Source organism: Schistocerca serialis, chromosome 1, assembly GCF_023864345.2.
Source record: "Schistocerca serialis cubense isolate TAMUIC-IGC-003099 chromosome 1, iqSchSeri2.2, whole genome shotgun sequence".
Taxonomy (NCBI): domain Eukaryota; kingdom Metazoa; phylum Arthropoda; class Insecta; order Orthoptera; family Acrididae; genus Schistocerca; species Schistocerca serialis.
In genome coordinates this window covers 918,969,425-918,991,943 of record NC_064638.1, presented here as the reverse complement: position 1 = coordinate 918,991,943, position 22,519 = coordinate 918,969,425, and the positions used below count along the sequence as shown (strand labels likewise).

General features: G+C 36.4%; 1 protein-coding gene across 2 annotated transcripts in view; it reads right to left on the bottom strand.

The window, feature by feature from the left end:
- The window catches only part of LOC126412337 (CUE domain-containing protein 1), a 222,038-nt gene that overhangs the window by 26,776 nt on the left and 172,743 nt on the right, over positions 1-22,519 (bottom strand). The window contains exon 8 of one of the 2 annotated variants that reach the window (XM_050081883.1): positions 15,044-15,219. The exons of the other annotated variant lie outside the window; for it this stretch is intronic. The gene's annotated coding sequence lies outside the window, so the exon portion shown is untranslated. Of the gene's footprint in view, positions 1-15,043; positions 15,220-22,519 lie in introns of those variants that run through there. 2 annotated transcript variants of the gene reach the window in all.

Below are 22,519 nucleotides of genomic sequence, written 5' to 3'. Positions count from 1 at the left end.
CAAAGCATATGGCTATAGATAGACAGATGCTGTCAAAAGAGCAATGCATGGAGTCTTCAATTACTACCATAGCAGAATATTGTCAAATGGTATTTCAGAAAACCCAAAGAAATTTTGGCTGTATTAAAGGCATTTAGTGGCACCAAAGTTAGTGTCCAGTCCCTAGTGAATGAGACTGGAACTGAAATTGAGGGTAGCAAAGCATTAACTCTGTTTTCAAATGTTCCTATACAAAGGAGAACCCACAAAAATTGCCTCAATTTAATCCTCAAACCACTGAAAAGGTGAATGAAATAAGTATTAGTGTCAATGGTGTTGAGAAACAGCTGAAATCATTAAAACTGAACAAAGCTACAGGGCCTGATCGAATCTGTCAGATTCTATACTGAATTTGTGGCTGACATAGACCTCTTTTAACTATAATCTATTGTAGATGCCTTGAACAAAAACCTGTACCCACTTCTTGGAAAAAAGAAATGGTGACACCCGAATACCAGGAGGGTTGTAGAAATGATCCACAAAACTACAGTCTGATAAAGTACTGTGTAAAAGAAGCTGCATAAATATTCAATCTGATAAGACAAGATTTCAGATGGGTGCAGAGACTGGCAACTTCCTATAAAACTAAAAAATTAAAATAAACATAATGTCCTATGATTCACTGTTGGAATTGGCAGACTCATACAAATACCTGGGTGCAACACTTTGTAAGGATATGAAATGCAATGATCGCATAGGCTCAGCTGTGGATAAGGCAGGTGGTAGACTTCAGTTAATAGGTAGAATTCTGGGGAAGTGCAATCAGTCTACAAAGGAGGTTGCTTACAAATCACTCATGTGACCAGTTCTATAATATTGCTCAAGTGCGTGGGACCCATACCATATAGGACTAATGGAGGATATTTAACATATACAGACAAGGGCAGCAAGAATGGCCATAGGTTTGTTTAATCCATGGGAGATTGTCACAGAGATACTGAAGCAACTGAATTGGAAGACTCTTGAAGACAAACATAAACTATCCCGAGTAAGTCTGCTAATGAAGTTTCAAGAAACAGCTTTAAATGATGCCTCTAGGAATATATTACAACCCCTTATGTATGGCTCACATACAGGTTCTGATGATAAGATTAGAATAAATACAGCACAAATAGAGGCATTCAAACAACCATTCTTCCTGCACTCCATTGGTGAATGGAAAGGGAAGAAACCCTAATAACTGTCACAACGAGACGTATACTCTGTCATGCACTTCATGGAGCTTGCAGAAAATAGATCTACATCTATACTATCTATATGTAGATGCAGGAACAGATCTGTGGGATTGTTTCTGCCGGTCACATCTAAGCCAAAATTTGGTATAAAACAAGGCAAATTAAATTATTTACGTTTGTAGTGATTTCATGCTTTAAATTGTGAAGTAGTTTGGTCTTAACTGTGGAGGGAGGTTAACTATGTTCGTATTTTGTCTTTCCCAATTTCATAAAAGATAGTAAATCACATGATGAACACACTTAGGAACCCTAATTTAGTATCTGTATTTGATTTAAGAGGTAAGAGTTGAATTACTAGGCATTCAATCCCATGAGCCGGTACCCCAGATCAAAATTTTGGCTTAAGTTCTATGTCAGTAAGACAGAAAAAGAAATCAAATTCGACCACTTACCTGGTGCTGTGATGAATATTCAACTTAGTATTGTGGAATATACAGAAATGATGAAATCATATCCCCAACATTGTTGTTCTAAATTATTCTAAAGGTTAAAGTGATTGTGGTAGGCTGTACATAATTGGGTTGGTACATTCCATAAATTGTATAATTGCTAATTGAGGAATTACCAAGCAGCATTTGTACATTCTATGTATTTAATCGGATAAAGCACGAGCTCTGTACTACCATTACATGTTAGTAACCAAATCCAAACTGTAATTCATTACATAAACAATATGAAAGACATTACTGTTATTGAAGTTCAGAATGACTTTCTTATCAGTTTCTTTACATTTTGTAAATTTTAATTGTAACATCAAAATTGTAGAAAATTAATAATGCTTTATTTTGGAAGGTATTGTTAAAATTCTATGTAAATCGATGCAGTGAGGCTGCAAGTTAGTGGTTGAGTTGTTGTTTTGTCAGTCAGTTTTGAAGTTACTTTTGGAAGTCAAAGAGATCAGTGAAGTCCGTCCGTGTTTTGTTTACGTGACGAGTGTGCAGTTCCAATGTCAATTAATGTGAATAAATTTTGTTAAGCATGAAAATTTTGCATTCATTCCTCAATGGACCAGGCAGAAGAAACTTAACATTCAACATGAATCATCATATTAGGAAACATTTATCTTTGGTAATTTCAATTTATTAACCTTGAAATAAATCAATTATCAACAAAATTGTGTAATTGGATAGATAAAAAAATTGACTCTCCATGCAGTGGCAAAAAACACACATAAAAGATGGTTGTAATTAGGCAAGATTTCGGAACCAGTGGCTCCCTCTACAGGCAGAAGGATTGAAGAGGAAGGAAGAGGGGTGAAGGAAAAGGACTGGAGAGGTCTAGCAAAAGGGGTAGATTTCAGGAAATTCACCCAGAACTGCAGGTCAGGGGAGACTCACCAGACAGGATGAGAAGGAAAGTCTGCCACAGGCTCCAAAAGCTTGCCTAATTATAACCTCCTTTAATATGTGTTTTGCCATTGCTTGGTTAGTAGATTTTTTATCCATCCAATTATATTAATTGATTAACCTTGTAATACAGAATAATTTATACCTCTGTTTTGTGAATTTTTTGTAATATCATTGATAAAGAAAATGGACAAACAAGATCAGCCCTACATAAATCCTGTAGATCCAATCAATGTAAATTTGGGAAACCTGAACTGTTGCTATGACAACTATTTTGACCCGTATAAATTTAATTTCACTAAAATGAAACAAATATCCTAAAACCAAGCTAAAACAAAAATTCTGATTGAATAAATCTGTAACGCACAAACTGAATTACCTAACACTGATGCCAAAGGACAAACTGACCTAGAAAGTCACATGGAAAATATTGTTAAGAGCACATCTGCAAATAGTGATGTTAACAATGTATCCAAACTGAATGGTATGTTTGTACCACAAGCTTGAAACAGCATGCAACTAAGCCCTAGCACCAAAGTACTATTAAGAGAAGTTGCAACACCCTTGATTGTGAATACAACCATGGAAAAAAAATCATATGACGTCAGTGTATTACACCAGATAAAAATAATGTGTACCTGGTTGTATATAACTGGTCATTCAAAGGAATTTTACCTCATTCACCCATTCATCGAGCACAGTACAAAAAATTTGTTGTGAGTGATTACATGCATGCTGGCACAGTGCTCTGGTTAACAGAAACTGTGGACAATGGCAAAACATACAAGGATTTTGACAGATTGTATCTCACAAGATACTAGTTCCAAGGAGTGCAATATAGCCTTCATACAGAACTATCCTTTAAGGAAATAGTAATAATACTGCACCACAAAGGAATTATTGGAATGGGGTGGAAATCAGTATATTTGATGTACATATATGGACAAATAAGTGATTTCAATTCCAAAAGAACTGGATGATTTATTCAAGTGAAAGCACTTCACAAATTGAGCAAGTCAACAACATATTGGTCCACTCCTGGCCCTTACGCATGCAGTTATTCAGCTTGGGATTTATTAATAGGGTTGTTGGGTGTCCTGAGGTATATCTTGCCAAATTTTGTCCAATTGGCACACTAGATCATCAAAATCCTGAACTGGTTGGGCTCATAATGCTCCAAATGATCTCAATTTGGGAGAGACCCAAGGACCTTGCTGACCATGGTAGGATTTGGCAAGCAAGAAGACAAGCAGTAGAAACCCTTGCCATGTGTGAATGGGCATTATCTTTCCAAAATGTATACCAAGAATGGCTTGCCATGAACAGCAACAAAATACAACAAAGAATATAACTGATGTATTGCTGTGCTATAACAGTGCCGCAGATGACAACCAAAGGGATCCTGCTATGAAATCAAATGGCACACCAGACCACCACTCCTGGTTGTCAGGCTTTATGGCGGGTGACATTCAGATTGTATCCCACCGCTGTCTAGCACACCTCCAGACACGTCTTCCCTCGTCATGGGGGCTCAGTTTGAAATAGGTCTCTTCACTGAAGACAATTCTACTCCAGTCAATGAGATTCCATGACAAAACTACAAACAGGCTTGTTGGCGTACAGAGGTCCATCACAGTCGGCACAAGGGGTGATGTGAACTCAACCCCCTTACTGTGAGCCATTTATTAATAGTCCTTGTAGTTACTGAAGCAAAAGCTGCATGTCACATCAATGACGATCTGGAGCTCCGAGTGTCTCTCTGATGACTGCTCAGTCTCCACATTCTGTCATCTCTCTGGGTTGATCAATTCCTTCTTGAGACTGTGTTCGGTTGTGGTTATCCACTCCTACCAATATCATTGAATAGTGGCACACTTGTATTCATTACTCTAACTGGCTTCTTTGAGCCTAACTACACATCCTCTATAAAATGCTGACATCTGCTTACACTGTTCAGGTGCCTGTCTGCAAGGCAGAGTTGCCATCCAGCTGAGCACAGAGAATGAAACTCACAGATATTTTATACCCTGGTACTGACATGTCCCCGGTTTATTATTCTTGCCAGCTGCATGGTGAAATTGCACTGCAGCATCACACATTTGTCCACGGGCTCCTAAAGTTTACAGTTGCATTTTGCGTCGAAACCATATGAATAGTAATAATTTGTGAACAATTTGCATAAATATTTCGTGGTCCATGTGTTTTCCTCTCCCCCCCCCCCCCCCCCCCTTATCTTAGATTGCATTTAATCCAGAACACTGCAAATAAGTGCCAGGGGGCGCCTTCAGTGCAATTTAAAAAATATATTAATAAAACTAAATACTGTGGTAAGGCAATAACAAACCAGGATACACTTTCTATTCTGAAGGGAAAGTTACCTGTCAACGTAAGGGCAAAAGCTAATAACTATACCAGACAAAGATCTTTATACTTTTATGCCTGTACTAGTTAATATTTACATGATACATGATGATGCGTGGGCAGGATAAAATACACTGTTCCAGTAACTACATAATTATAATTGGTCACACAACCACTGCAACGAAGTCTCAGAGTGAGGGGAAAATCGTCGATGGCCCAAAGAACAGCACCGATCAAATGGATTTTCTCATTTGCATAGCTACAACCCACAAGGCAACAGGCAACAAAAACAACTGAAACCAAGAGAACATGAGTGACAACAACCATTCCTATCATCTTGCAAATTGTGTGGCAGTACCAGCATGAAAATAGGTACAATTCAGGAAACAACAACAACAACAGTGAACACAGATCAAGAAGGCTGAAACTGGAGTGACTGTAAATAAAGTTGTCCCCAACTTGAGCCACCATAGTTCAAAAAATTGGATGCGGCCAGCAAGTGACCCACAGGCTCGGCATTTGTGAATGACAAGGGCATGCAACAGGTGATTAATGTAATTAGTTATGATGACAGAGTAGGCACGTGAGACAAGTTTTGTCATGAGGACACTGATTGCACTAAAGACGTGGAACCTGAAGATCAGTTTACAATTAAGACAACAGTTAACAGGTTACCAGTTTTGGTAATCTTAGACACTGATGCACAATTAAATGCTCTCTTGTCTGGACTACTGGAGAGGATTTGTCAATGACAGGAAGAACTTGCACTCCTATGAATGGATGTAAGATCGTGGGAGCAGTTAGCCTCAAATCTAAGCCCATATAAGTCCAGGTCCAGTTACAAACCAAATTAGGGAAATTATGTTTTCTCCTGCATTCCTCATACAAGAAATAACTGTATTGTAAGAATCAATTTTCTTAACAAGAGTAACACAATTTTCAACCTTTCTGCTGGCAAATTGTGTGTTAGTATTGGTTGTCATGATGCTACTATTGATTTCATTAGTGCAATAGTGGGTCATAGGGAATTTTGCCAGGGAGTTAAAATAAGGTTGTAGGAGAGTTCACTGATGCTATCCAGTTGATGGTAACAGTAACAGCATGGATGTATTGGGTGCTATAAACTAGAAATTTAATGAATTGGATTGTCTCCATGCTATGCAAAGAATGGAACTACAACCAGTACCAACATTTTGTGATACAGTCTTTGAAGACTGTTCCCTCATTATCCATGGATATGAATGTAAAATAGGTAGGAACCCTCACAAGACCAACTGTCATGCTTCTACTCTGTTCCTTGGGCAAAATGATATGCAGGAATTAAAGAGAATAGAAAAATGATGGGGCATATTTGTACCCTAAAAAATTTCGCATTGCAGTCCATCGCTTGCTGTCTGCAAGCCAGGTGGTGGCTTATGTCAAGTGACTGATGCAAGGCCCATAAACAAAATATCAGTTCCAGTCAGAACCCAAGAGGAAAACTTGGAAGAAATAATTCAGAGCTTCTACGGCGTAAAGTATCTGTCTAGTATTTACTTTAAAAACTTCATACTGGCAGATAACTCTTACCAAAAAGTTGTGCTAACTGCTGCTTTCGTTTTTGTTGCTAGAAGCTACGAGTTTACTGTATTGCCATTTAGCTTGAATGTAAGCTCTCACATATTCACATCCACTCTTTGCATAGTACTAGGACCCGAGTTATTATGTAGAGTAACTTTGTTTCTTGATGACTTGCTGACAGTTATGGTATACCTATCTGATCAGAACATCTTGTATTACTGGACAAAGTTCTACAAAAATTTAAAGAGGCTGGAGTCACAGCAAATCTACAAAAATCTAAGTTCGTACATGATAACATTTCTTGAACATATTATTACTCTAGAAGGAACTGAACCTGACAATGAAAAATTAAGTTCAGTCAATAATTTTCTGATCCCCAGATCTATAAAGCTGTTGAAACCTTTCCTTGGACTTATATAATTTTATTGTGGGTTTATTCCAAATCAATTATAAAAAAGTGAAGCTTTGCTGCAAATGTTCAAAAAGTACTGGTCCCTGGAATGACAAGCAAAATTTCCATTAAGTTCTCTTTAAAACTTATCATTTTACCTGAAAAGCCTTGGTATGAAATCAGTATGGGCATGGTGGGGAATCTTTCCCTGCATTTACTAGGCAATTGTCAATGCTAACAACACAGACCAACAAATGGCTGTACTGGAATTTAAATCTAGCATCTACATACTACAAGCACATTTGCTGGTTACTGTTTTTTCTGTTGTAGTGACAGTAGAGTAAAATTTTTAACTGCAATATCATAGAGTAATCAGGAAATCCATTCTGAGGGAATTCCATTCTGAGGGCAACTGAGTTACACTGATAAGTTCAGTAGAATAGCAAATATATTATAAACTGCAGAATGTGTCACATTGTACTGAGTCATTATGTTTTCATATGCAAAGACATTTGTAATTAACCTGAATTTACTGTATTTTTCAGCATGAGTAAAAATTGGACTTTCTAATCAGTAAACCAATAGTGAACACCACTAATAAACTGGAAAAACAGAGGGCTGAAACTAAGTTTTCAGAACAAACAAAAAAGAAAGTAGTTTGAAATATGAAAATTTTAATGGACTGGCAATTAGTATATTCAGAAAGAAACTTACATTCCAGAAGATAAGTGTTCCTTGCAACTGAGTAATTATGAAGTGTGTGCAGAGGAGTTAGTTTACCACAACAGCATCAGCATAATCTACAATTATCACTGTAAAGAGGTTGATCAACGTTGATGATTAAAACTTTTGTAAAAAGACTTATACTTGAGTCAGTTATTAACATAAAATATGCAAATTGCTGTACAAAACTTTGAAGGATTTTTGTGCAATTTACAGAAAGAACATTCTGGCACCACTCTAATGCATTTACATCAAAATCAGTCAGTTATTTTGGCTTAGTAAACAAATAGCTCAATGAATCAAACAATGGAAAATCCAGGATGGAATGTAACAATATTATGAAAAGGAAAGTTGCTACTCACCATATAGCTGAGATGCTGGGTTGCAGATAGGCACAACAAAAGGACTGTCACAATATAAGCTTTCGGGCAACAAGGCCACTTTCGAAAATAGACGACAGAGACACACACACACACACACACACACACACACACACACACACACACACACACACACAAACAAACACAAACTGAACTGAACTCACACCCTTCAGCTGCCAGAGGTTGTAGTCATGTGTGGGTGGGTGTGTCTGTCTGTCATTTATTTTTGACAAAGGCCGTGCTGTCCAAAAGCTTATAGTGTGACAGTCTTTTTGTTGTGCCTATCTGTGACTCAGCATCTCTGCTGTATGGTAAATGTATCAGTGAGATATTTTATACCTCACACTTGTTCTCTTGTGTCTGAACTACAAATACTGAACCAGTGTAATCTGTTTGGGCAAGGATGACAATGAATGGAGCTGGAATTCACTTAATTCCCACAAAAATAAATAAATAAATAAAACAAGAAAGAAGAAGACTGATATTTTGTTTAAGGGAACTGCAATAAAAACAACCATTATACAATATTACTTCCCTGTTTATAGGGGCATTAGCACAGAGTTCACATTGTCTGTAATAATAGTAACATAATTTAAGTATATTTTTCTGTAATAAAACTAACTTGTATAATCCACTTGCAAATCTGAAATATTTCAATGCAAGTAAATTAATATCAACAAGTATTCAAAAAGAACTATTTAGGACATATTATGTTACTGTCAACCCATCAACAATACAAAACAATGGATGGCTCAAAATATCACAACAGAGTACTTTTCATATCAGACTGACTGCAACTGATAATTAGTACAGTATAATACAGATTATTTGTCAGTCACATTTTATAAAACAGTACATTAGGTACTCTACAACAGCTAAGATCTTTGGTACAACATGAACTGCTATTCTAACTTTTTACAGTATTGAATAAAGTGAAACAACAAACAGATTTTCAATTGTTTGTTTATACTGAATAAAGAAACTGTAAGCACTATGCATTATAAGTTCTTTTTATAAAAAGCAGCAATAAAAAAGGAGATGCGACTAGCTCAGAAGTGACTAGCATATAAGATTCATTTACATTAAGCACAAAGCTCAGCTTTCAATTTCTTCTCTTTTGATCCTTGCAAAGCAAAAACACTCACAAGCAACCACTGTCTTAACTCACAACATGAAATAACTGTTATAAAAATCAAATGTTTACAAAATATTTCAAATTCACGTAAGATCAGTTTAAATCTATTTATATACATATATATTAGTGAAGGCCTCTTAATTATCTATTCTGATACCTAGTCACCAATTTCTGTACTATACTTTTTTGCTTCACTATCACAGTACCTTCAAAAGAATCATATGTGGTATTCTGATCTAAAATAACTACACATAATAATGAATGAACCACATCATTTCACAAATCCTTTTAGCAAGAAATTAACATTCCAAATAATTTATGAAATTCATAACAAAACAAACAAGCAACAATGGATCATTATGAATAAACAGCTGCAGTTACTAGCACTTTAACAGCACTACATAAACCATAACCATGATTAACAAAGTATTGTAATACAGTTTCTTTTGTACATTGATATAACTTTTCATCTTTTTTCACTGTATCACATAAAAGAAAATAGATCAAAATTCTGGAAGTTAAACAAAGACTAACACATTACACAACTTGTGAAGAAGTGTTACTCCTACATATTATGATTCTTTGGCAACAAGAAAAATGCTTCGTTGCCATTATACCTTCCCCTCACAAAGTAAGAATCATAATAAACAGTGTACCAGTGTAAGAGCAATATACAAATGAAGCTGAAGAGTTGTGTAGTTATCATTTCTATTACATGCTTAGAAAACAATTACACATAAACTCATTAAAAACTGACAGCAAGCTGACGTCAAGTAGGCCATTGAGTAGTAGGCTTCTACCTTTTGCTTAATGCTTCTGAGAAAATTAAAGTAATCAGATCTATCAAAGAATTTTGTGTCTTTCAGATTGCAGTACAAGTTGTATGAACTCCAATAAAATCGAATACTGTTAGATAACCACTTCACAACATGTGTCTTAATAATTTCAGTAAGACACACAATACGGAAAATATTCTAATCAAACTTCTTAAAGGTTGAAAATACAAATAAAAGTAACAACAATAAAAATTATAAATAACAATTACAATAATCTCAACTAGCACCCTTTTAAAGTTGCTTTTGGATCACCATCCAATATAAAACAGTAACGCACTTTGGTTGTTGAACTAAATGTTTCCAACAGAACATTGTTTCCAAATGTGACTGATTAATGTTATTTCAGTGAAATAATTTTAATGATACAGAATGAATGCAATCAACATCAGATACAATGAAATAGTTTCTGTCTTATTCAAGAAAATAGGTGTTAGTGTAAATCAGCATGGAAAAACAGCAGCAGGAAGAGTTGACCAGTTGATTTGGGGGAAGCGACCAAACAGTGAGGTCATCAGTCCTATTGGATTAGGGAAGGATGGGTCACGCCCTTTCAAAGGGACCATCCCGGTATTTGCCTGGAGTGATTTGGGGAAATAACAGAAAGCCTAAAGCAGGATGGCCAGACATTGGTTTGAACCGTTGTCCTCCCAAATGTGAGTCCAGTGTGCTAACCACTGCGCCGCTCACTCAATGCAGGAAGAGTTTGGACTAATTATTTCTCATAGAGATAGCTCAACCATTCATGCATATATAGAAGTAATAGGCAAAGAAGTAGGAGAGAAATCAGTAAAAAATGAATATTAATGCATCATGTATGTCAAGATCTGTGATGAGCTTAAATTTAATTTTTAGGTGAAATAAACACTAATAGAGAATATAACATCTAGCAATTATTTAATTGAAGCAACAAAAATTATGAAAGAGTGTAAAACACAGAGATCTGGTTACTGTAATGGTATTCTGAAAAGGTTCCAAACGTATTTCACTGGGGAAAAGAAGAAGAAGAAGAAGATGAAGATGAAGAAGTATTACTGGCTTCAGATTCTGTGTTTCTCTTTTGGCATGTGGTTGATGTGCTTTGCGTTTTGTCTCCTTGCCCCAGCCCCTCTGTGCACAACCAAACAAGCAGCCTGGAATATTTTCATTATTTTTTTCCATTTTAATAAATCAATTATCCTAGAATCACAGACAATTAATTCATCTACAACCGAGTATTTTCTTAACATTAAACCTAATTAATAAACTAATGGAAGAGATCTGTATGTCCTATCATCACATGCAGCTTTGAATTTGCTTCTCTTAAAGATCATACTACTCCAAATATGCCACAATATATGACCGCAAAGAAAATAAAAAATGCACTATTCAAACTCATATGCATGACTTAACAAGTAAATCATCAGGAACCTTACTTGCAGCCAAGAGACTAGTCATGAGAGACAAACACAAAAAACAATTTAAAAAGAGTTCCTGTTGTAGGAGAAAAAACATACTGAGAAAATAAGAGTCAACAGACAACAGTTATTATTGTGTTCCTTAGGCAAACTTAAGATGTACTAAGAGTGTACAAGCAAAAGAAACAAAAATAACAAACATACCATGTGATGTATATCAAAAAGAGAATAAATGAAAATACTATACCATAGATAAAATAATAAGTTGTTGGAATGAAGGAAGTGTAATATACAGAAGTAGTAGGAAGCTATACAAGAAATCTTAACACCGAGCAACACAAAAACTTTTTGGTCTCATGAACAGACTACGGTATTGAGGATGGGAAATACTAATAATTACATGATAGTTTGGTTTAGATTAGATTATTCAAGCACTTGTGATACTTCAAAAAATATTAAATCTATTTCTGACAAGAGAAATCTATCACACATGAACTTAACAAACTTGGAATCATATAACAGCACACCACTAGATGACATTTTCACTACTGAAATCAGGACACAAATTTGTAACAATCAAAGATGAGCAAAACAAAATATGAATCTTGAGTCTGCTTTTTTTATACAGAAAACAGCAAATTCAATTTAAAAGTGAAACTGAAGTCCATCACAGCTTTCAAATATCACTTGCCTTAAAACAAGCTACACCATTATCAGATCATTTTATCAACTGAATGAGATTCTAAGATATCTTACAAAGGATGAACTACAAAAAAACGAATAAAAATTGTCAAAATAATTACTAATAATGTGACTTAGGATAGGCTGAATGTAATAAAATAATACACTACACCCTCAGATTCAGAAATTTTTTTTTTAAAGGTTGTGACAGATAAAAAGTATGCTCCTAGCAACTTACTGTATGAGTATTATACCCCAACTGACTAAAAATAGTGATACACATTTATTTAGATCAAAAATCAATTTTTAACCAAAGAAAGTAATAAACATTGCATGAAGTTAATGAGTTCAAGCAGGAGACTGTGCCTACTCATTATCACTGATTTCATCCAGGTTTAGGACATACGGAGGGCTTGGGCTCAAATGAAAGTGACAGAAGTGGTAGCTCTACATGGGCATGTGTTTAGCAAAAAAAAAGTATTTTTGTCATGGTTCGGGCAATGCATGAGCCATTTACATTAGCGTAGTTCTCAGCCAGCACAAAGAGTACAGAACGGGAATCTAAGAGTTGCAGGGCTGAGTCTCTATTCAGGAATTTTTCATTTATTTTTATTTCCAAAATTTTGTTATGTGCATAGAACATAAACAAAAATAATTCCCAATATATTGTACTTATTAATATTTTTCACAAAATACACGAAAATTAAAGGAAAATTTGGGATTGCAAATCAATTTCCAGGGAGGGATTGTTAGACATACACAAGAACTTCACATATAAAATTAGACACTTTTATTATTTTACAGTTGATAATTTACTTGTGTTGGGGTGATACTCATCATAAAAACAGGGGAAGCAGTTATTTTCTCAGCACCCTGCACATATTATAAATGCTACATAGTTGTTTTAAAGTTTCTACAGAAAAACAATTTTTTTGCATTCATAAAAAGTTCTCTCTCATTGAACAGATTCACACCAATCCATGTGTTGTGCATCATTTAGCCAAATATTGGTGAGGATAGCTCATGATTTACAGCAGAATAAATTTTTATGCAGTTTTCTCAGAAAGCAATTTATTTTTCTCTCTCTCAATGAGATAAGAGCAGGTTTGAGGGTTTCTGGTCAAATTCCTTACCTGACACAAAAGACAAACATTGCAGAGATGCACTAGTGGAATGCAGGGGAATCCTGTCTAGGAAATTTGCTTGTAATCTCAAATTTTCCTTTGCCTTGTCTCCTCAAGCCTTTTATGGACAATTTATTAATAAATACAATATACTGAGCATTATTTGGTTTATTTGTTGTGTATATAATGAAAATGTTGTAAATAACAAAGTTTCTGCACTGGAACTCATCCCCACGACCCTCCGATTAACATTCTGTACTCTTTTCACTGTGCCGATCATTGCCTGGAAATTAGGCTAACATAAATGGCTCATGCCTTTCCTCACCCACATCACAAATGGTATTTTTTCCAAAACTTGGCCAGCTGGAACTCGCATTTCCACCACTTTCATTTGTGGCCATGCCCTGCGTATACCACACAACTGGACGAAATCAGTGATAATGAGTAGGTATGTTCCCCTTGTCAGAGCCAACAACAGAGAAAATTAAGGCAAGGTGGATGTATAGAACACAGTTGTTGATAGGCAATCAGCTAAGGGAATGAAATTTCTTTGTAATATGGTTTTTTGTATGATATCTCCATTCATTTTGTGTATCTACAAACAAGAGTGTACCCAGGATCTGAGTTGATGGAGGGAGGTGGATGGGGAGGGGCTGTTAATTCATGTTATTTTCATGATGAACTATGAAACAGATTTCAGATTTAATGACAAGTGACAAAGCGTATATCTGCTACTGGTCAGTATCCACTACCTGTTTTAGTTTTCTTCAAAGTGGTAGGGAATTGCTGCATCTGTCTATCTGAGATGGCAGAATGAGAGTTAGGTTTGTGAGGACTTTTTTTGGGGGGGGGCGGGTGTCAGCTGCCCTCCCCCCATTGGATAAATTCTTGCCTACAAAAATAGTTAAGAAACTGCTGATCTACAAGTATCTTAGTAAATGCAATGAAGTATCACCGGCTCTCCCATCCCCTTTGCTCCTTCTGGTCTTCAATTTGCAACCTAATGATATGTCTGACCTTGAGTGGACTACTAATAATTGTTTTAGTATGTGATTAACAATGATGAACTCTTTTTAGTGATTGCAAAACTTTGCAGTACTGTCACTTCACTTAACAATGTCTTTAACTTACAACTTGAGAAACATATATTACTTTCACAGACAATCATAATCTTTTTCATTTACTTCATTATCAAAGTACTCAGAAGTTTTTACAACCTACAAATAATGTTTGAAAGGAGTACAAGCCTGTCATTAGCTCCAGTGCTCAAAGCTATAAAGTTCTACCATTCTCATTAAATGTTAACTTTTTCAGCAAGCATATCAAACAAAAATATTATGAAGTAACCACTGTGGACAATAAACTGCAACATGTCAGTATAGGTAGTATGGAAGAAATGCCTAATAACTCTACCAGTGGTAAAGTTTCTTGCCTGTACTAGCCTGTATCAAAGAAGGAAAAATTGTGCTGCAAGAATCAAGTCTGCAAGTGGCATATTTCATGTATCTTTCATGTCTCTTGGTGCTGTTCCAAATTCTTTCCTCAAAACAAAAATTTAATTTAAACAAGAAAGATGTGTGTCATATAAACAAAGATAAATTTTAAGTCCAATTTCTAAGCAGGTGATCTAATTCTGTTAATACAATAAACCCAGTACTCTTCAAAGCAACCTAAACCAATTAAATATTCATAAAGAGATAATTTATAACAGAAATGGTGGAAATGATTACTTAATATGAGCCCCTGATAAATGTATATAAGACATAGTGAAATGGCAGCAATTCACTGTAGCTTGACAACTGCTTTCTCTCTCTCGGAAACACACACACACACACACACACACACACACACGCACACACGCACACACACAAAATGGCACATACTTACAAATTCACTTTATACTATACAGAAGTGAAAATCACATAATTTAAGTAAGATGCAAGCATTGTAGACATAAGCCAAGACAAAACTAAGGCTTTTCCATTTACAGGTGAATTCTCGCTCCAGAATCAGTCTGGAAAAAAAAAAAAAAAAAAAGAAAAGGATGTCAATTAGCCTGCTTCAAATTAACAATTCAGACAATATACCTAAAATAAATGTATTGATTAAAGGTTAAATTAAAATGTGTATTTATTTAAAGTTTGGACACCAAAAATCAGAAGATATATATTTAAAACTAAGCAGTACTGCAGTGTATAGTACTCTTCATAACCATTTGACACCATTCACCAGGATAGTATAATTATCAGAGACAACAAGCTGTGTTAAATCTCATATAAAAAAATCATTTCTGAACATTATACAGGTAGTCTTCTGCTAATGCCTTATGTAATTTGATATGCAGAATAACAATAGACCCTGCTTAACAGCAAATGGATTTTCCAGTGACCCACTTAAATTACTTGGCATTCTCACATTGATTACCTTGTTATCATGTAGATGTACATTGAATATATAAGGGATGACTGTCCAATAAGGATACTACTGCCAAAATTTACAGAAAGCACATATGTAGTTTACAACTGATGAAAGGGTCTATTGTCATACAAAATACATTTTTGTAGAACTCAGAATTCAAAATAACACAATTTCCATGATACATGCAGGAGTTTTGAAACAATCAGTGAAAGATAATGGGTGAACAACACATTTAAATTTGACATAAAATGTCAAGATCTACATTTAAAAATTGTGAATTTACCTAACATGTGATTTCAACTGCATATAAAGTAAATACCAGGCACCACTTCTTATATAAAAATAAATGTGTGAGATACAGCCATGTACGAAAGTGAAACATGGACGATAACTAGTTTGGACAAGAAGAGAATAGAAGCTTTCGAAATGTGGTGCTACAGAAGAATGCCGAAGATTAGATGGGTAGATCACGTAACTAATGAGGAGGTATTGAATAGGATTGGGAAGAAGAGAAGTTTGTGGCACAACTTGACTAGAAGAAGGGATCGGTTGGTAGGACATGTTTTGAGGCATCAAGGGATCACAAATTTAGCATTGGAGGGCAGCGTGGAGGGTAAAAATCGTAGAGGGAGACCAAGAGATGAATACACTAGGCAGATTCAGAAGGATGTAGGTTGCAGTAGGTACTGGGAGATGAAGAAGCCTGCACAGGATAGAGTAGCATGGAGAGCTGCATCAAACCAGTCTCAGGACTGAAGACCACAACAACAACAACAACGATTTTAAACATAACTGATTGTGTGACACCTTCTGTACATTAGAGTGCCAAGGATGGACACTGTACCATTGTTTTACCTGTTTTATTTATTGTTTGGCATAAATATGGTACATGGTAATATATGGTACACAGTACATTAAACTTTTACATTACTCCAGCTGAGGAGCTGAGAAAAGTATCATCTTAAGTTTTGTGTGTATAAGCTATAAAATAAATATAAAATAGGCAATAAAATGGGCAGAACAATGTGCAACGTAATGGAATTTAAAGTGGCCAGTAAAACTAATCTGTACGAACCAGTAGAAAGGAACAATAAAGTGAATGACCCATCACACAAATCCACATGCTGTCAATTCAATTAAATATCTAGGAATTACAATTACGATTAACTCAGATTGGAACAATCACATAGACTATTTTGTGAGGAAGGCAAACCAAAGACTGTTGTTTTATTTGCAGAACACTCAGGAGATGCAACAGGTCTACTAAATAGATTTCCTGTGCTATGATTAGGTGCCCTCTTCCAGAGTATTGTTGTGCAGTATTGGATCTGTAGCAGGTAGGATTGACAGAGGATATCAAAAAAATCGAAAGAATGGCAGCTCATTTTGTATTATCACGAAATAAGCAGTGTGTTTCATGGATATGATACACAAGTTGGGGTGGCAATTATTAAAATAAGGCATGTTTTTTGTTGTGGCAAGATCTTGTCATGAAATTTCAATGACTAACTTTCTTCTCTGAATGCGAAAATATTTTATTGATGCCAACCTACATATGGAGAAATGATGATCACAATGAAATAAGAGATATCAGAGCTCATAAGGAAAAATTTAAGTGTTCATTTTTCGTATGTGCTGTTAAGAGAGTCGAATGGCAGAGAAATAGTCTGAAGTTGATTCAAAGAACCCTCTGCCAGGCTCTTATGCGTGAATTCCAGGGTAGCCATGTAATTGTAGACTTCAAGACTAGCAATAAAAATAACATTAAATTAACAATAATGTAAGTAATAAAAAGGGCAATTAAGTGAAACAATAAATTTACATTAAAAGAGTTGACAGTTTTAAGGAAGATGGACAGTAAACACATAATCCTTAAAAATTAATGTCTTTGCCATCTAGCCAGGAAATTGCAGCATCTTTCATCAGTTCATATAGAATTGTTTTTGGTCCTGGGTACACACTAATATTGCAGTCACTCACAGTAGATCCACTACATGGCACAGAGCACCATGGTCACACTGAGGATTTGCACAACTAGTACAGAAGGTCCTGGCATAATGGCATAATCCATATATGTCCCAATCCTTTCAAGAGCTTTTTATTGTCATTCTATAAGGTCAGAAGAGGATCAGTGAATTGTCACATTATTGGTGTTCCAAACTGTCCACCACGGCGAATTGCTGTTCAGGTCTGTGTATAACAGTGGAGGTTTTCTGGGCCACAGTCCTCTCAGTGATGCATGATAAAAATCATGGAGAGCAACACAGCATTCAAATTTTATGTGCACATTAATACACCAATTCTAAATATGCCTAGTGAGACTTTCAGTTTAACAATATATATTAATAGGTATATGAAAACATGAAGAATTAAGAGTAATCTAGTGTTGCTGCATGGCAGTAACAGACAGTCCATAGTGTACAAGCCAGCACATGAGGTGGGACAAGTGAGCATAATGAAACTGAAACTCCACCAGGCTGTAATAAGAAATATATTGAAATGGATAGATGAAAAATCTACTCACCAAGCGGTGACAGAACACACACGTAAAAGACTGTTGTGATAGGCAAGCTTTCAGAGCCAGTGGCTCTTTCTTCAGGCAGAAGGGTTGAAGGAGAAGGAAGCAGGGTGAAGGAAAAGGACTGGAGAGGTCTAGGAAAAAGAACAGATTTTGGGAAAGTCACCCAGAACACAGAGTCAGGGGAGTCTCACCCTGCAGGATGAGAAGGAAAGACTGTATCTACACCTTTTCCTAGACCTCTCCAGTCCTCTTCCTTCACCCTGCTTCCTTCCTCTTCAACCATTCTGCCTGAAGAAGGAGCCACTGGCTCTGAAAGCTTGCCTATCACAGCAGTCTTTTATGTGTGTGTTCAGCCGCCAATTGGTTAGCAGATTTTTTTATCTGTCCAATTAAATAAATTTATCAATAATTGTTTTTGTTGAAAGGTATTGAAAGTAGCACATTACAAGACTGTTTTATGATCAGTCTCTAATGTATCTGACAACAACAAAAGGTGCTGAAAGATCAGTTAATATTTGTTCACACACCTTTTGTGTCTGACTTGCCCAGTCTCATGCAATGATCCAAGCCACACTGTTTGCTACCACCATACAACAGGACTAAAAAGTCACTACTGAAAAATTTGTCATCCATTCCATTTTTGAAACTTCCTGGCAGATTAAAACTGTGCACCCGACCGAGACTCGAACTCGGGACCTTTGCCTTTCGCGGGCAAGTGCTCTACCATCTGAGCTACCGAAGCACGACTCACGCCTAGTCCTCACAGCTTTACTTCTGTCAGTATCTCGTCTCCTACCTTCCAAACTTTACAGAAGCTCTCCTTCTTGTTGTTATGAACCATTGCACAGTCTTCCTAAAGCCTTTGACACATATTGCTGTTCGCACACGCTGGCATGAGCACTGTGTGTCGTCATCGTCTTGTATGGCGCATTTCCTTTGCAATTTAAATTATTTTCATTTTTTTTCTCTCATTTATGTTTTATTGATTAAGTATTATTCTGCAGTAGCAGGATACAGTAACATCCTTTGTTAGAGTATCGGTTCTTACCAGCCAAAATTACAAAAATTTAACAGAAAACTAAAACAATGAAAAATTCCCGGAATTCTAAAAAATTCCCCGGTTTTCTCCAGGATGAAAAAATTCCCAGGTTTCTCCCGGTTGTCCCGGGTCCTATACATCCTGCTTCCGTTACAAGCTTTTTCTGCTTTTGCACTTTTCTTGTTATACTGACTGTGTGCTATGAAACTGTTCAAAAATGGTTTGTCAATGTCCACTAAGTATGAAGGAAATTGAAAAACCGTTATTAGAAAGTGATACTGATGATGTGATCATTACAAAGAAAGTGATGTGAGTGACCAACAACTGGGCAGTGAAAACAATGCTGTCATTAGTGTCAGAAATGTGGGTACACTCACCAACACTAATCGAGATTCTCTAGCAACTAGCGCATTTGGTTGGGATCCCTCTTGCAGTGAATCATCACCTTACTATTTGTTGAGACACAGACAAACTAAATGGCTGAAAAAGTTCCCAACAAAAACGTCCATACCAGATATCACAATATAATTTAGCATTTGCACGGTGCCAGTGGCAAAGCCAGAAATTATAATGCCATTGTCAAGGCCTGGAAACTATTCATTGATGATGACTTGCTCAATTTGGTTTAGCTCGGTTGATTTAGTGGAAGAGACTAACCAGTGAGGTCATTGGTCTCATCTGATTATGGAAGGATGGGAAGGAAGTGAGCCACGCCCTTTCAAAGGAACCATACCAGCATTTGCCTGAAGTGATTTAGGGAAATCACAGAAAACCTAAATTAGGATGGCCGGATGTAGGATTGAACCGTTGTCCTCCCGGATGCAAGTCCAGTGTCCTAACCGCTGCGCCACGTCACTTGGTTGTCTTACTTGAATTGATATTACAGAGCACAAATACTTACACAGATCATGTAATACCTCTTTAGAAAAATAAGCTGAAATCTGCAAGAAAATTGGGAAAAAGGGAGTTTACAGCATTTTGAGGTCTTTTGTACATTCATGACATTCTTTGTAGGGGCAAAACGAATATGGAAGAATTCTGGGTCACTTGTGGCACAGAGACAAAAATCTTTCCTCAAAGTATGTCACTGCAAAGATTTCATTTTCTTTTGAGATGTGATACGTTGGATAATATTCACACAAGAGGGGAACATAAAAAGGATTTTACAGAGAGATTTGGAAAAAAAAAAAAAAAAATTGCAGAAGGCGCTAAACAACAACTGAATACCTTACAGTGGATGAAATCTTCCTGTTTTGTTGGGGGCACTGTTCTTTCCAAGTGCACATTCCTTCCATGGACAGTATGAAATCACAATATTTAACTTTGCAAATTCAAAAAAATACTATGTAAAAAGTTTAGAGGTATATGTGGGACAATAACCTGCAGGTTTTTTCCAAGGACGCTGTGCTCAGATTTTCAGAGCCAGTGAAGTGAACAGGAAGGAATTACCCTTGATAATTATCTCACAAGCTAAAATCTTGCTAGAAAACTTTATACAGATTATAAGCTTACACTCAGGGGAACATCACACACAAAAAAAGACAAATTCCTTTGGAATTCTTGCCTCACAAAAAACAGAGAAATATTCAGATTTAGGGACAATTTCACATTGATGTCCTACATATCAAAGAGATAAGTGTGTAACCTTGGTGTCATCATTGCATACAAACAATTAGATTAATGAGAAGCCAAAGATTATTATGCTATGTAATTCAACAAAGAGTGGAGCAGATGTGGTTGATGCCATGTATTCAGAATATAATGTTGGAAGGCAACAAAGGTGCTTTTCATTATACAAATTTTATGCCATGTTGAACTTTGCTGGCATAAGTGCATTTGTAATACACAAAGCAAACAAAGGACTGGATATTTCAAGCGGCTATTACTCAAGCAACTGAGATTGGAATTGGTAAAAGCACACATGGTACACATGGTTCAAAAGGAGACTCTTCTGACAAGGGAACCTCCTCATCGCACCCCCCTCAGATTTAGTTATAAATTGACGCAGTGGATAGTCCTTGAAAAACTGAACACAGATCAATCGAGAAAACAGGAAGAAGTTGTGTGAAACTATGAAAAAATAAGCAAAATATACAAACTGAGTAGTCCATGTGCATGATTGGCAACATCAAGGACAATCTGAGCTCAGGAGCGCCGTGGTCCCGTGGTTAGAGTAAACGGCTGCGGAACGAGAGGTCCCTGGTTCGCGTCCGCCCTCTAGTGAAAATTTTATTTTCTTTATTTTCGCAAAGTTATTATCTGTCCGTTCATTCATTGACGTCTCTGTTCACTGTAAAAAGTTTAGTGTCTGTGTTTTGCGACCGCACCGCAAAACCGTGCAATTAGTAGACGAAAGGACGTGCCTCTCCAGTAGGAACCGAAAACATTTGATCACAAGGTCATAGGTCAACCGATTCCTCCACAGGAAAACACGTCTGATATATTCTATACAACACTGGTGACGGCATGTGCGTCACATGACAGGAATATGTTGTCGACCCACTGAACTTGCACACTTGGCGAATGGGTAAAAAGATTCTTCTACCTTGCCCGATTTAGGTTTTCTTGTGGATGTGATAATCACTCCCAAAAAAGTGATGAAAACATAAGAGTTGTCACATAAACTGAACAAATGAGTTTCGCAGTCGCACAGTTTTCCCTGTGTTCTGTCAGAACATATGTTTTTTACGTTTTCAAATGTTTCCGTGTGTAGACCGTCAAATCCTGCATATGTCCAAGCAAATCTAAACATGTCCTGGAATTTTGGAGAGCGAAGTTGATTATGTGTGAGTGCCTGAACTTTAATAATTGTCTGAAAATAAAAAATTAAAGTTTTCACTTGAGAGAAGATTTGAACCAAAGACCTCTCATTCCGCAGTTGCCTCACGCTAACCACGGGACCATGGCGCTCGCAAGCTGACAGTCTCCTAGATGTTGCCAACCTTGCACATGGCCTACTCAGTTTGTATATTTTGCTTATTTTTTTCGTAGTTCCACACAACTTCTTCCTGTTTTCTCGATTGATCCGTGTTCAGTTTTTCAAGGTCTATCCCTGTGCCAACTTCTAACTAAATCTCACGGGGGTGCGATGGGGAGGTTTCCTTGTGAGGAACATTCATCAGTTGGTAGCATGGCTATCTGGGATCACCACTGAGAAGTAAGTGGGTTCCAGAATGCAAATACGCTCATTGTTATAAATGCAAAGACAACAAAGCAAAATTGTTACAGTTATGAAAAGTGGCTGTCTCTGTCCCATTCTGTGATGTGATGTGAAGTATGTGCAGAAAATACAGATCAGTAAAATGATATCGTAAAGAGTGACAATTCCTTTTTATT